Below are 12,733 nucleotides of genomic sequence, written 5' to 3' on the forward strand. Positions count from 1 at the left end.
CCCTTCCCCCACGCTGCGCCCGCTCACCTTCCTCCTGATTTGGCCATCCTCATCCTCGCCCAGGCTGCTTTTGATTAATCCTGTCTCATTTGAGATTTTGAAGCCATCAATGGGAATTATTCAAATCCCCGAGGTATGAAATGGCTATGAGGAGGCTGCGGAAGACACTCATTAACCCCAAATGTAGGGGAGCCCGCTGTAGATCTCAATGAATTCCCTTTCTCCAGAAATCTGATTAGCTACGGTGGCTGTGCTTAATCCAAGTTGGGGGTAGAAGTTAATTTTGTTCGCTGTGTATAAAGTAATTGAAGATGTGAAAGGAATTTAAAAAATAATAATAACGTAGTTGTGCATCCTGAGTGTACACAGCAAGGCGTGTACACAGAATTTCATTAAATATTTTTTTTTTAATCTATTTTTTCTCCACTGGTTGGACTTTAAATGATTGAAAAGGCCATTCGAATATCTCTGTTTTTTATCCCGAACCCCAAACTAGCTTCCTGACAGAACTGTTGCTTTGTTGGACCATCCATGTGTTTGGCCCCTCATGGTGGATTTAGCACCTGTGACATCACAAAGGGCTGATTTACCAGACTTTCTGCAAAGGGAAACATTCAGTGGAAGAAGAAAGGAGGGATGGGTGGTCTCCTCTCCTTATGAAGGTGTTTACTGACGTGAGGCGTGTGCGATTGTTGGAAGATGTCGGATAAATATATACATTTTTTCATATTTACAAAATCTTGGGCCTTTAAGTCATCGGAAAAACTGACGGCTTATGTTTCTATAATCGTTCAACACTTGAAGCGGAGCAGCTGAAGCCAGTTGTTGCGATCTAATCGCCCGAAAGTACCGGCTCATTGCAGCAGCCAGTTTTGCATCGTTTTATTGATCGCCGCCGCCGCCGCCGCCGCGTCTTTGTCCTCTTCAGGCCGTCGAAAGATTTTTGCATAAACTCACGACAAAGATAAATAAATAATGAATCAATGCACGACAGACACCAGCTGAAGACATCAGCATCCTGCTGCCGTAGAAAAGGGAAAAAGTAGACGCTCCCCAGCAGCCCGGAGGGACGTGTTTTAGCTGTAGCACCACATCCAAATTGGATCAACAGCTGCTATATATGATTCCATAATTTGTGGCATAATATGTTCCATTAATGCGGGAACACTCACAGGCATTAGTGAGAGATGGAGAGAGTGAGGGTGGGGGGTGGGGGGGGGGGGGAGGAGTTGACGCGGGTCTCTCAGGATGCGCTCGGCTCCGTCTCTGCCTTATTTCCCCGGAAAACATGGCACAGACTGGTGCCTCTGCCATCCTCTCCTACATGCAGATGTCAATTACAGCGGCGGAGCGGCGGAGCTGCTGCACAGCTGCCGCCGGATGACGTCTCCCCCAGCGCCGCTCAGCCAGCCAGCCAGTCAGTCGAGCATGAACCTCAGCGCTGAGTTGGAGAGACTCACCTGAGCAAAGCTCTCCTGAACACCAGCCCTCCCCTTCACTCCTTCCTTCCCCTTCCATCCTGAAATCTCCATTCACAATTTTTCCGTTGTTTTTTTGCTTCCAGTTTATTTGTTTTTTCTATTTTTCCTGCTCCTCTCCTCCATTTTATTTATTTCTACTCTCCATCTTTCCTCCCTCTTCCTCCATAAATCCCTCCATGTATTCTCTTACTTAATTTCTTCCCTTTTTCTTCCTTTTGCTTCTGTTTCTTTTGCTTTTATTTTTTCCATCCATCCTGCCTTCCTTTCCCCCCTCCTTCTCTCTTTTCATTTTTTTTTCATATTGTTTTTGTGATCCCTCCATCTCTCCATTCTCCATCCTCTACCTCCTTTCTTCCTATTTTTCCCACTTTGTTTCACCTTCCCTCCCTCCTCCTCCTCCTCCCTCCACTTCCACCTCCCTCTTCTATCTTCCTCTTCCTCCTCTCATCCATTTTTTTTTCACCCTCTCTTTCATGTAGGCAGACACACACTTGGAATCCTTTTATGCTTTGTCCTTTACGGGTCACATGGCCCGCAGGATATATGGGGCACGTCTGTGCGTCTCACTCTGTGTTCCTGATGGGCCGGGGGTCTCGCACATCACAGCCCGACCTCTGCTGCCTGCTGCGTTATTAGGCAAATACAGTGCATTAGGGACGGGGCAGCGCCGCCACTGTTCTCATCCAGAACATCTAGTTATCACGTCTTGCGCTCAGCCACCTGCTGAGTTCACAGAGCTATCAGCATCCCCCGTGACCCGCTTCTGTCTCTGTGTGTCTCTGCTGGAAACCTTGGATATGTTAAACAACCTCCCCTCCTCCCATACGGCCGGGATCAACTTTTGTACACGCAACACCTCCTTCAGAAAATAGTCTGCGCATGCACGCACGCACGCACACACGCGGGCAAACAAACAAGCTTAGAATTGATCGTCGCCGTCAACCCCGGGCCCCCTTCGCATTGACTCGCAGCGCAAGTGTTGGCGCTTTTTTATTTCTTTCTTTCTTTATTTTCGTGCTGCACCCTAACAGGAGCTGTTTGTCATCGTTAACACGGCTGTTTCCAAAAGCAAGCGGGCTCTAAGTGTGTGGATTACAGCGGTATACATTTGTATAATGCCTGTGATAATGGGATAAAGCAGCTTCCGTGGGAGAAATCTGTATGGAGAATGGATTACGCCGGAGCCTCTGCCTATGGGACGCTGAACCCAGGAGTTATCACAAGCCGTCAGCATCTCAAGTGGGTGCACCGCCTCGGAAAAAGAAAAAAAAAAAAAGACTTCTGACGCCGCGTCTCATGTCTGTTTCTCTCCCGGGAGACAACATGAGATGGCGAGACGGCAGCGCGCGTACGTTTCGGCCCCGTGATTACCGCAGAAGCGCTCCAAAGGGGAACGATATGAAGGTTCCATTGCAAATTTGCATTTGCTTGACATTAGGGCCGGCGCGCCTGGCCCGCATTTATTTATTGTTCTCCCGGCCCGCGATACTGGCAAACCACTGAACTGGTTTGTATGTTTCTCTTGATAGCCGTTATGGAGGAAAATTAGCATTTCCATGCATACAAAAGCAATTACCGTCAATTTATACACATTTCATAGAAACATGTCCCCAATTAGAAGGCCATTTCTGGGGACTGATAAGGCGAGCCGCTCTCACACTCAACATCTGAGGTCTGCACAGAAGGCGCATCCCGCTTTTTTTTTTTCCTTCCCCCTCCTGATCCCTATCTCCGTCCACCGCGCATGATGAGTTCAGCGTGCAGCTGTTACTCATTTCCAGCGCGGCTAATTTCACCCTTCATGATGCTGCTGTGCTGAAAAAAACAAATGTTGCCGTGCGAACAGTGAGCGCGGCGGCGTCTGGTTAGTCTTGCAGGTCAAAAGCCTTTTTGATTTTGTTCTCCTCTGAAGGCTTTTTTTTTTTTTTTTAAACGTGCCTCATGTGCTCAGAATAAGCCTGGTATGTTCACAACTGGCTCGTTTAAGCGAACTCCGTAAAGTCTGGTTGATTTGGGGAGGGGTGAAAGCGCAATCGAACCCGAGGAAGAGGATCGAAGGCGTGAACTCTGGTCCTTCCAAAAACTAACAAAGGTGTCGGTCCGCTTCTAGCTCACCAAATGCTGGAATCGGACTCCACTGCAGGGCATTGTGGGTAAACTCAACCCCAGTAAGTGTGCATGTCACGGATGTATTATAAGAACTGGATACTGGACTGGCAATATGGTGATGTGCCGATTTTTCCCTGTGGCCATTCGAGGTACTGCAGCAAAAAAAAATCCCATGGGCCCAAAAAGTATTTTCCCCCATAGACCGCAATACAAAAATAAATGCCTTTAAAATGGCTGACAGGGCGACTGTGACCTGAAATGCCATTCATATCAAATCTTTCTATAGATTTTTCAGTCATGGCCTTTTATTTGTGAAAACAAAATGGCCAGAAAAGAGTTTATTCCCAGAGTGATGTCACAATGTTGTACGTGCTGCTGTGTCTCAGCTCGTTCTGATTGGCTGCATACTGGGGCCTGGTGCAAGTACTGTAGTCAACCCCGAATGAGGCTACAGATGAGCGACGCCCCTTGTTCAGTCTTGTATTCTCCTTTCAGTCAATCATTGATGCAGCGCCCCCGCAGGTGTGGAGGGGAAAGCGTCGCTCATGAGAGGTTCGGTTTGAGAGAACAAGTGCCGAACGTCTCTAATCGTGCTGAGCCCCCCCACTCGAGTCTGACGGACTATTAGGTATGACCAAAGCTGCTCTGGGACGGTAACGAGATTTAGTATCATAGCGAAACTCTCCATTCTGTGATTCCTTTATTTACCCCTAATGGTTTTATGCAGGTACATTGGAGTGCCCGTCCTCGGCACAGTCCATTGCCGTCCCCGTGAAGGGAGAAAAATCTCCGATGACATCTTCAAACCTGCCCATTCATTAAGCCCAAACAGGCTTATGTGCTTAAAGACTTTGGCTAAGACCCCATTCTCACCGAGGGATGACTCACCTCCGTACCCCCACCCCCACCCCACCCTGTATTCCTCTCAAGCAGCAACAATTACGTCACCCCGTTATTGGCTGTTGGAGATTACGGCGCTATTTGTGCAAATCCTCTTTTACATGATATCAAACGATGCGGCAGAGGTTTAGGCAGGGGGTTTGTTACTGGGGATCCTGGGGTGATTTTGTGTGTGTGTGTGTGTGTGTGGGGGGGGTGTTTACTCTCTACAGGGAGGCATGGAAGGTCACGGAAAGCAAGGACGAGGGCGGCGGAGATGGAGACGACGCTGACATCAGCTGCGCTCAGGTCACGGGTGAAGGAGTCGGAGCGGGCGGAGGGTCGTCCCTCCGATCTCACGTCTCCGTTCAGTGGATTTAACGTGACTCAATCGTTTTTTTTTTTGTTTTTTTTCGATTATTTCTCTCAGGTTTTAAGTTTATACAAATATCTGCTTGATTTATTGAGCATACATGGAAATGCCGACACCTTAGATAACCATTGAGTCTTATCAAAGGTTAGCAAAACAAACGCTAGGCATTGTTTGGGCAACTATATTAGCTGTACTACTACTGAATGACAGAGTTTGCACCTTTGCACCTACTGGTATGATGAATTCTGTAACGCAGATCAAATTGATTTCTATGAAGACCCAATTTGTAAGATCAGGTGTTGTTTGGGAATGATTAGGTGAATGTAGGTGTATTACTACACTTAATGGCAACTCTCTGGTCTCGGCAGTCTCTCAAACGGAAATCAAACTACATCGTCCATTCTGAAAACCTTTGTTCTATGACATGATCGCTGAATTTGGCCGCCTCTGAAGCAGGAACTTTGTTAGTTTTCCACCTCCTCCTCTATGAGGAATGCCTGAAGCCTCCCTTCCTTTCCCCCCGCTTTCTCTTGGAAGTGGAGAAATTCATAAAGTGGACTTTCTGTTTGACGGGCAAACGCAATCGAGCCGCTCTCAGGCATGGCGCCACAAGTTTTTCCAATCTGGTGGCAGGGCAAAGTGCCTTTTATTCCCCCTCTCTGTGTCTGCCGAAAGGGGACGGAAACATGACGTATGCCCGCTCTGCAACAGTTCATCTCACTCAGAAGGACACAAACACCTTCAGCGACACTTTTCCAAGGCAACTTTCGAAACCGCCCCCGTTTTCAGGTCTGAGTTTTTGAATTTTCTGGGGAGGTTGCATCAATAATCATGTGATGATGCACCCTCCGACTCTTGCCCCTGACGCGGTTTCACTGGCGGGTCTCGTGTTTCTGCCGTTTTATTTATCTATTTGGCAACCACATATATATACTTTAGAGCAATGGCACGGGATTGTGAACTCAATCACGGCACCGGAGGGTGTCAGTGCGCACGGCGCTCCCCGTGAATCACACACTGAAAGGCTATCACCCAAACCTCCAAGGTCCACTGCCAACTCATCAGTCATCTCCGACCAGACCAGGCCACGGACCGATCAGCCGTGCACACACCCTGGTCGCTGGGGACAGTGGCAAAAACCCGGCCGCCTCCTCCCCCGCCAACGTCCCCTATATCCATACCAATATCCATACTCGCTGCTAAGAGCGTGGCATAACATATTCCAAGGTCTGACTGTGACTTTGCCTTTCAAAATTCTGTCACTCTGCCTCGACGACCACGCGTGCGCGTGTGTGCGCGCGCACGTGTGTGTGTGTGTGTGTGTGTGTGTGTGTGTGTGTGACTGAGACTGAGACTGAAGGCCACGGCTGCTCTGGCTCTGTCACACTGGCTGCTCTTTCAAGATGGATTCCCACACTTTTATTTATAGCCCTAATGATTGCAGGTAGCAGTTATGGAGCACTCCTGACTTTGTCATGCAGGTAAGCCCACAATTATAAAGTCAAATAAGACAATTTTATGAAAAATCACATAGGCGGAAACAACAGTTTTTTTTTTTGTTTTTTTTTAAATATATTTTCGGTTTTGTCTGTGTTCGTTTTTGCTTAACATATATTGATTAACAGCCACATTTTAGTTTGTGTAAAACCGTTGCATAAATCACACACTGGGGAACTTGCTGTTGCTCTGATGTTTGCGTTCTGTCGGGATTGAAAAACAACAAACTGGCAATCGCACCGTTAGCCGTGCTTGCTCCATGCTAACAGTTGTGGGGATGGGTGTCACAATCCAAACCAGACTTTTGGGAGGTGCAGTTTAGTAAGACGTGGCAAACAATCTCAGATCTCTGATCTCTGTTTTCTGATTTTGACTTCGTTACTCCCTCATTCTCTGCAACTTGTGTTGCTTCCTGTGTTCATTCGGTCATGTGACCTCTACCCGATGATTGGTGGCTCGCTGCTGCCCTCACTGTGACTCCTCCCAGTGCAACTGTGTTGTCAGCCTCATCCCAGATTGCCATGCAGGCATCTGCATGTGATTGGTCCGGCAACGTTGATCAACCCGTTAATAACCCGGTAATAATCACTGTTGTCATTGAACCCTTTGCCTCCAGCTATGATCCTGCTCTCATTCTGGATGTTCGTCTGTTGTCGTGGGTTGGACAACAACCATTGTTCTCTTTTTTCTTCTTTCATAAAAGGTTTGGGAGGGGGGGGTTGTCAGAACTAATAAACAACTTTAATTTTACCGCCACCATCAGGCCACTTTATGTCACATCTCTTTTCCTTTTCATGTCACTAATTATTTACTTATCGTGACGTTATCCAATTAGAACCCCGAGACCCAGCGGTTAAATGTGCTTGGATGTAAAGGAAGACATGAGTGGAATGTCCAAGATGTCGTCTTTAAAGATACAGCAGGGATCAAATGTCCAGTGGCGGGAGTGGCAGGGGGCGTAAATCCTCTGGAGGACGAGCGTTTTCCTCGTCCATCTCATGGCAACAGACCCCCTTTAAATTCGTGCACGTTGGGGCCTTAAAGACGTCCTGACGGCCGCTTGAAATTCCATTATTAATGTGGGTGGACGACCCTGGAAGACCGCGAGAGCCAAACCTGCGTCTGTCGGCGGGACGGAGCATCAGAGGCTCCCCTCGGTTGGAAAAAAATGGTGGAGCCAACCTCACGGGGATTAATGCGTGTCATCTCCATCCTTCACGACATTCCATCCGGCCGCCGAGATCCGGGGCCAGCTGACTGATATTCCCCAGATACTGTAGCGACAAACACATATTGTACATTTTAAGTGGTGCAACGCGGCATGAGCGATGAGGTACGAGGAAAACACGCATAAATGAGTGACAAGAGCTGCGGCGGGACGTGAGGAATAATGCAAATTTGCATGATTAGGCGGACAGATGAGTGATTTACCTGCGCTCGCTCCTGACAGCCGTTTTAGATGAAGGACGCGCGAGCAACATCTGATCCTGTATTCTTTAACTGGAGCTCCCGGAACCGCGCCGCGCATCATATCCCGTAATTGATGATGTATGTGTGTCAGGAGCCGCAAGACGCCGGGGATGCGCTGTTTATCTAGCAAATTTCACCGCCGGGACGCAGATGCATCATGGGATATGCAATTGGGGTTTGCTCCAGGAAAAATGGCCGAGTTGATGCCAAGCACTTTAAAAAGTGCGACACGCCCGGTTTAGTCTCTGCGGACGCTTTTTAAAAAGATAGATTTCTTTATTTATTTTCAGTCCAACCTCTCGCCGCCGTGCACAAGCACGCTAACGCATCCGGTCAAAGTCGCATTAGAAAATAGATGATGTAACGCGCCGTGCTGCTCCTCTTTCCCTCGGCCTGATTTACCTGCGGCCAGGCAATCTCGCTCAAGTAAGCCCAGGAATAAGTCATGACCATAATGTTTGAATTAACAAAAAGGAAGACGGAAGAAGGGGAAAAAAAAAACAACAACTTTGAATTGAACCAGGAGTTGGTGGGGGGGGGGGTGTCGGGGGTGTCGGCAGAGGGGAGAGGAGGAGAAATATTTATTAATCTTCTTAACACGTTTCATGTGCAGATTCTTTGAGTTAATTTCAAGGACCATGCCTAAAGGAGATTACCTCCCCATGCTCCTGCACATTTGCTCATGAGCGATTTTGTTTATTCATGTTTTATATTATAATGCTCCTCCTGCCGTCTGCCGGCGCACGGAGCCAACAGCAAAAAGAAAAAAAAAAAAGAAATGCAATTTATTTCCCGCTCTGCGCTCGATGGAGACAGCTGATAATGTCACCGGGAAATATGAAGACTGCCGGGATGGGACCAAACAGCGTACTATTTATGTATGGAATATAAAATTAAAAAAAAAAAGGGGAGAAGAAGAAAAAAACCCATGGAGTTCTCTTAACCGCCGCAGTCACTCTTCCACCGCCTGAAAAAGTTGCTCCTTGGATGGATTTTTTTTTTTTTTTTTTCCTTTTTCTTCAAACATACACAACTGTGTGTACTTTGCGCGCTGCGCCTTTTGATTTACATATCTGCCGGCAGATCGGCGCGCCTCCGCAATAACATGCATCATTACAGAGAGTCGTGGAAAAGGTCAAAGATGCTCGGGGGTTTGCCGATTACGCTCCGCCAATCACACTTATCATCGCCGCCTCGCGGTAAGCTCATCTGAGCCCGCCCCCCTCCGCCCCCCCCCCCCTGCCAAACCCATATAACAGTATGTTGTCATGACATATATGACGCGGCCCGCCCATATTTCATTGACACAACTCGGATACGAGCGCGCATCAAAGTCCCTTTCATCACTCGCGCTAATATGGATTTATCTCTTCCTGCTGGCGCTGACGGGGGCGGCCGGCTGACGTAACTGTTTACAGTGAGTCCTTTTACCCCCCCCCGCCCCCCTCCACCCGTCCACCGCCCCCCCGCTTCTTCCGTTTGAAGGGGACAATGATGGGGACGACCCGGGGGAGAGGTGGAGGGGTGTGATTGGGTGGGGGGGCTGCTCTGCCCGGCGGACAGCCCGGATGGCGGGATTTATGGGCTGCTGTGCCCGTCGTTGTCGTCGTTGTCGCAAGGGGGAAAAAAAAAAAAAAAAGTGTTTTCCCCCCGGCGGGATGCTTTGGCCCGTCCTTGCTTTATCGATCCCAACTCCTCGCAAGTTCACAACTTCCGCGTTCCCGACGCATCGCCCGACAGCCGAGAGATTTAGTGCCGTGGTGAGGTCAGGCGTGAGGGGGGGGGGGAGCCAAGGAAAAGTGGAAGGAGAGGGAAGGGTACAGGGTCCGGGACGCAGGGAGGAAGTGAGATTGATACTCGCGAGCGGGAAGCCGGCGTATTTAGCCTCTCGGAGGCGTCCGCGTCGTTCCCGGGCGGAGAGTGCTTGACTCGCCCGACGGGAGACCGATGTCCCGCAACGTCACTTTCGGACCCGGCGGTTTTCCTTTTAGCACTTTCACCGCGGACACGGGGGACGAGTGTACGAGCACGTGCCAATACGTGTTGACAGACAAACAAAGGTGACAACCGCTGCCGTGGCCTCCGGAAGGTTCCGACCACTGGGCCCGTGACTTTGAGCGACCTCCTCCCTTCTTCTTCTTCTTCTTCTTCTTCTTCTTCTTCTTCTTCTTTTTCTTCTTCTTCTTCTTCTTTCTTGGAGGAGGAGCAGAAATAGTTTTGTTCATTTCCAGACAAAAATAAAATAGAAGGGCTTTTAAGCACTGATGCAACGTTAGTGTAGTGCCACAGCCTTCGTTACAGAGTCCAATTGGATTTTTTTTTTTTTTTAAAGTGATGAAAGACCTTGAGAGCTTCTCAGAAATTCGGTGCCACAAAAACATTTTGTGTGCCGTTTTAAACAATGGGTTCATTTTTGGGGGTTGAATGTCTCTTTTGAGCTTTTGTTTCATTGTTTTTTATTCATCATTTACCTAGTTATACCCTGAGTGCAGGAAAAAATGGGTATTGAAAATGGATGGATGGACAGAATTAGCTATTTATCATTAATTATATATTATATAATATTAAATTGTTTTTCTATAAATGTGTGTCCCTGAAAATGTGCACAATTTCCAATTAGTTTTGTAAATTTAAAACAAAAAATGAATAAAAAACGGATTCTTTCTTTCTTCTTCTTCTTGTGCTGCTGCTGTTCACTGCATTTCAAACCCCACCCCCTTCCCTCCACCTCTCTCCCACCCTCAAGTCTACAAGATTACATTAGTTCACAAAAGCCTGCTGGGAGGTGTGAGAGAAGCAACTAGCGCGAGAGAGTGTTGCTCGCCTCCTCCTGTGTGAGCTCTGTGCATCGTGCTCCATCTCACGTGCACAGCCTCACGTTCGCCGCCTCACTCAGCAAATTTCCCCCGTTGTCGGAGCGTTCATTAGCGGAGCCTCCTCGGCAGCCGCGCCACTCGTTATCTTTTCAACTCCAGACGCCTGCGATAAGGAATTTGAGTGAGTGACTGGAGATCAGAGTGCGACTCCGTTCAATTAGCTCTCGCAACGTGTGGCGAAGGAGTGACAACTCCAAAGGCAGCCGGAGAGTCTTGAACTGGGGTGAACCGGGGAGCGGCTGTCCTCCCTGAAGTGGCCAGCAGGGAACATTTGGCGATATTTTACCCGTAACATTAGCTTAGTCCGGTGGTTCTCAAACTTTCTCTGTCACGTCCAACCTGGAAGGAAGAAAATTCTTCATGCCTCCCCCCCCCCCCCAAATTTGGGGCTAGAAGCTGTGTCTTGAGGGATCCTGATGAACCTGCAAGTGGCCCCATGTCTCTAGGACAAAGTTGACTGTTGACACCATAGACTTGCATGGCATTAGGGCAGTGGTTCTCAACCAAAATGGTGACAAAACAGTTTTTTTTTCAAATTCACTGAAACAACATAAATATTAAAATAATGTTTTACCTTTGGCACACCACTTTTTGTGAATTTTTAATTAGTGACTTTTTAAACAAGAATACTCCTGTCACATTTCTGCTGTGAAAATAACTTTTTTTGGCAAACCAGTCTTGTAACATCCACCATCCTGGCCTCGCTGTGAAACAACACAGCTTCATGTTGTGCTCCCATCTCCTCACAAAGTGCAGAGAATAGCAGCGCTTCCAGGGGTCTTGCTTTGATGAAACTGACCACCTCGACAACATCAGTCATGCGACAACATCACATTTTCTACCTGCCACACGGGATGACGTTGAGCGTTGCGTGCGCTAAGTCATAATATCGCTCCAGTCGCGGCGTAGATCACGTACTGATGCAAAGGTGTTTGATTACGTTCTATCAGCGCTGGAAAACTGTTCATTGTCCTCTGGCTTTTTCGCTCGCGGCTCGCGCATTAGAAAGAAAATACACCAGACGCCGAAACGATCGCCCCGCTTCAAGTCTGGCGTGAACGACACCGTCGTTCCGCAGCTACTCGCGGAACCATTCTCCAGCCAAAAGTGGCCAACAACAAAGAACACCGGCCACCGCCGGACTCCTGAATTCTTCTTTTCGTCCCTGTCAAATATTTGTCCATCATGTGTACCTGAGCAGCGTTTATCATAGCTACAACCTACTGAACACTTTTTGTTCATTGTTCCGCCGTGGAAAAAGTTCCGACGTGAAAACATTAGTTCCCCCGGGCGCCCCGTCTCCTCCCCCAGACGTGACTCTGCGCCCCCCCACTTTGAGAAACACTGGCTTCGTCAATCAGACTTTTTTATTCTCTGGCTGGAATCAGTGCGAGCAGGGTAAACATGCCAAAAAACAACAAAAAACAAAACAAACAGGAAGTGGGTCATCCACTTACCCCTGTGTTGCTGTGTACCTGCCCAATTATGACTCACCCCTGGCAAAAGACAACAAAGTGGCGCATTTGATTTGCATGCGAAAAGTTGTTGCCGCGCGCGCTCACTCTCACCAGCGCCGTAATTATCTCAAACGAGAAATGGTATTTAGGTATTCATAATTTATTTCCACGCGGGGAGGACACACAGTAGACGGGCGCGCAACGCTCTGCCAAGCCCCGGATTTTTATTTTTTAATGTTTTTTTTTTTTTTTTTGGGGGGGGCGAGGGGGCGGTTAATTGAAAATCTCATTTGCATGAGGAGAAAATCAAACACTCATTTCCATACATGTGATTATATAAAAAAAAAAAGAGATAACTGCCCGTGTTTGTTGTTCCGTATTTGATCTGAACATTTCCGGCTAATAGCTAAAACTGGGATGGGACGTTAACCTCCAAACTAACGGGGTGTCGCGTTTTAGCGAAAGAGGAAAAAAAACCCAGAAACAAAACAGAAAACTCTGTGCTTTCAAAAGTTTCCAATCACATTCAGACGACTGTCACCCCCCCCACCCCACCCCTCCCGGCGCCCCCATTTCCCCAGCACCGTGCGA

Source organism: Nelusetta ayraudi, unplaced genomic scaffold, assembly GCF_046127955.1.
Source record: "Nelusetta ayraudi isolate G7.1 ecotype Tasmania unplaced genomic scaffold, CSIRO-AGI_Nayr_v1 ptg000007l, whole genome shotgun sequence".
In the NCBI taxonomy this organism is placed as follows: domain Eukaryota; kingdom Metazoa; phylum Chordata; class Actinopteri; order Tetraodontiformes; family Monacanthidae; genus Nelusetta; species Nelusetta ayraudi.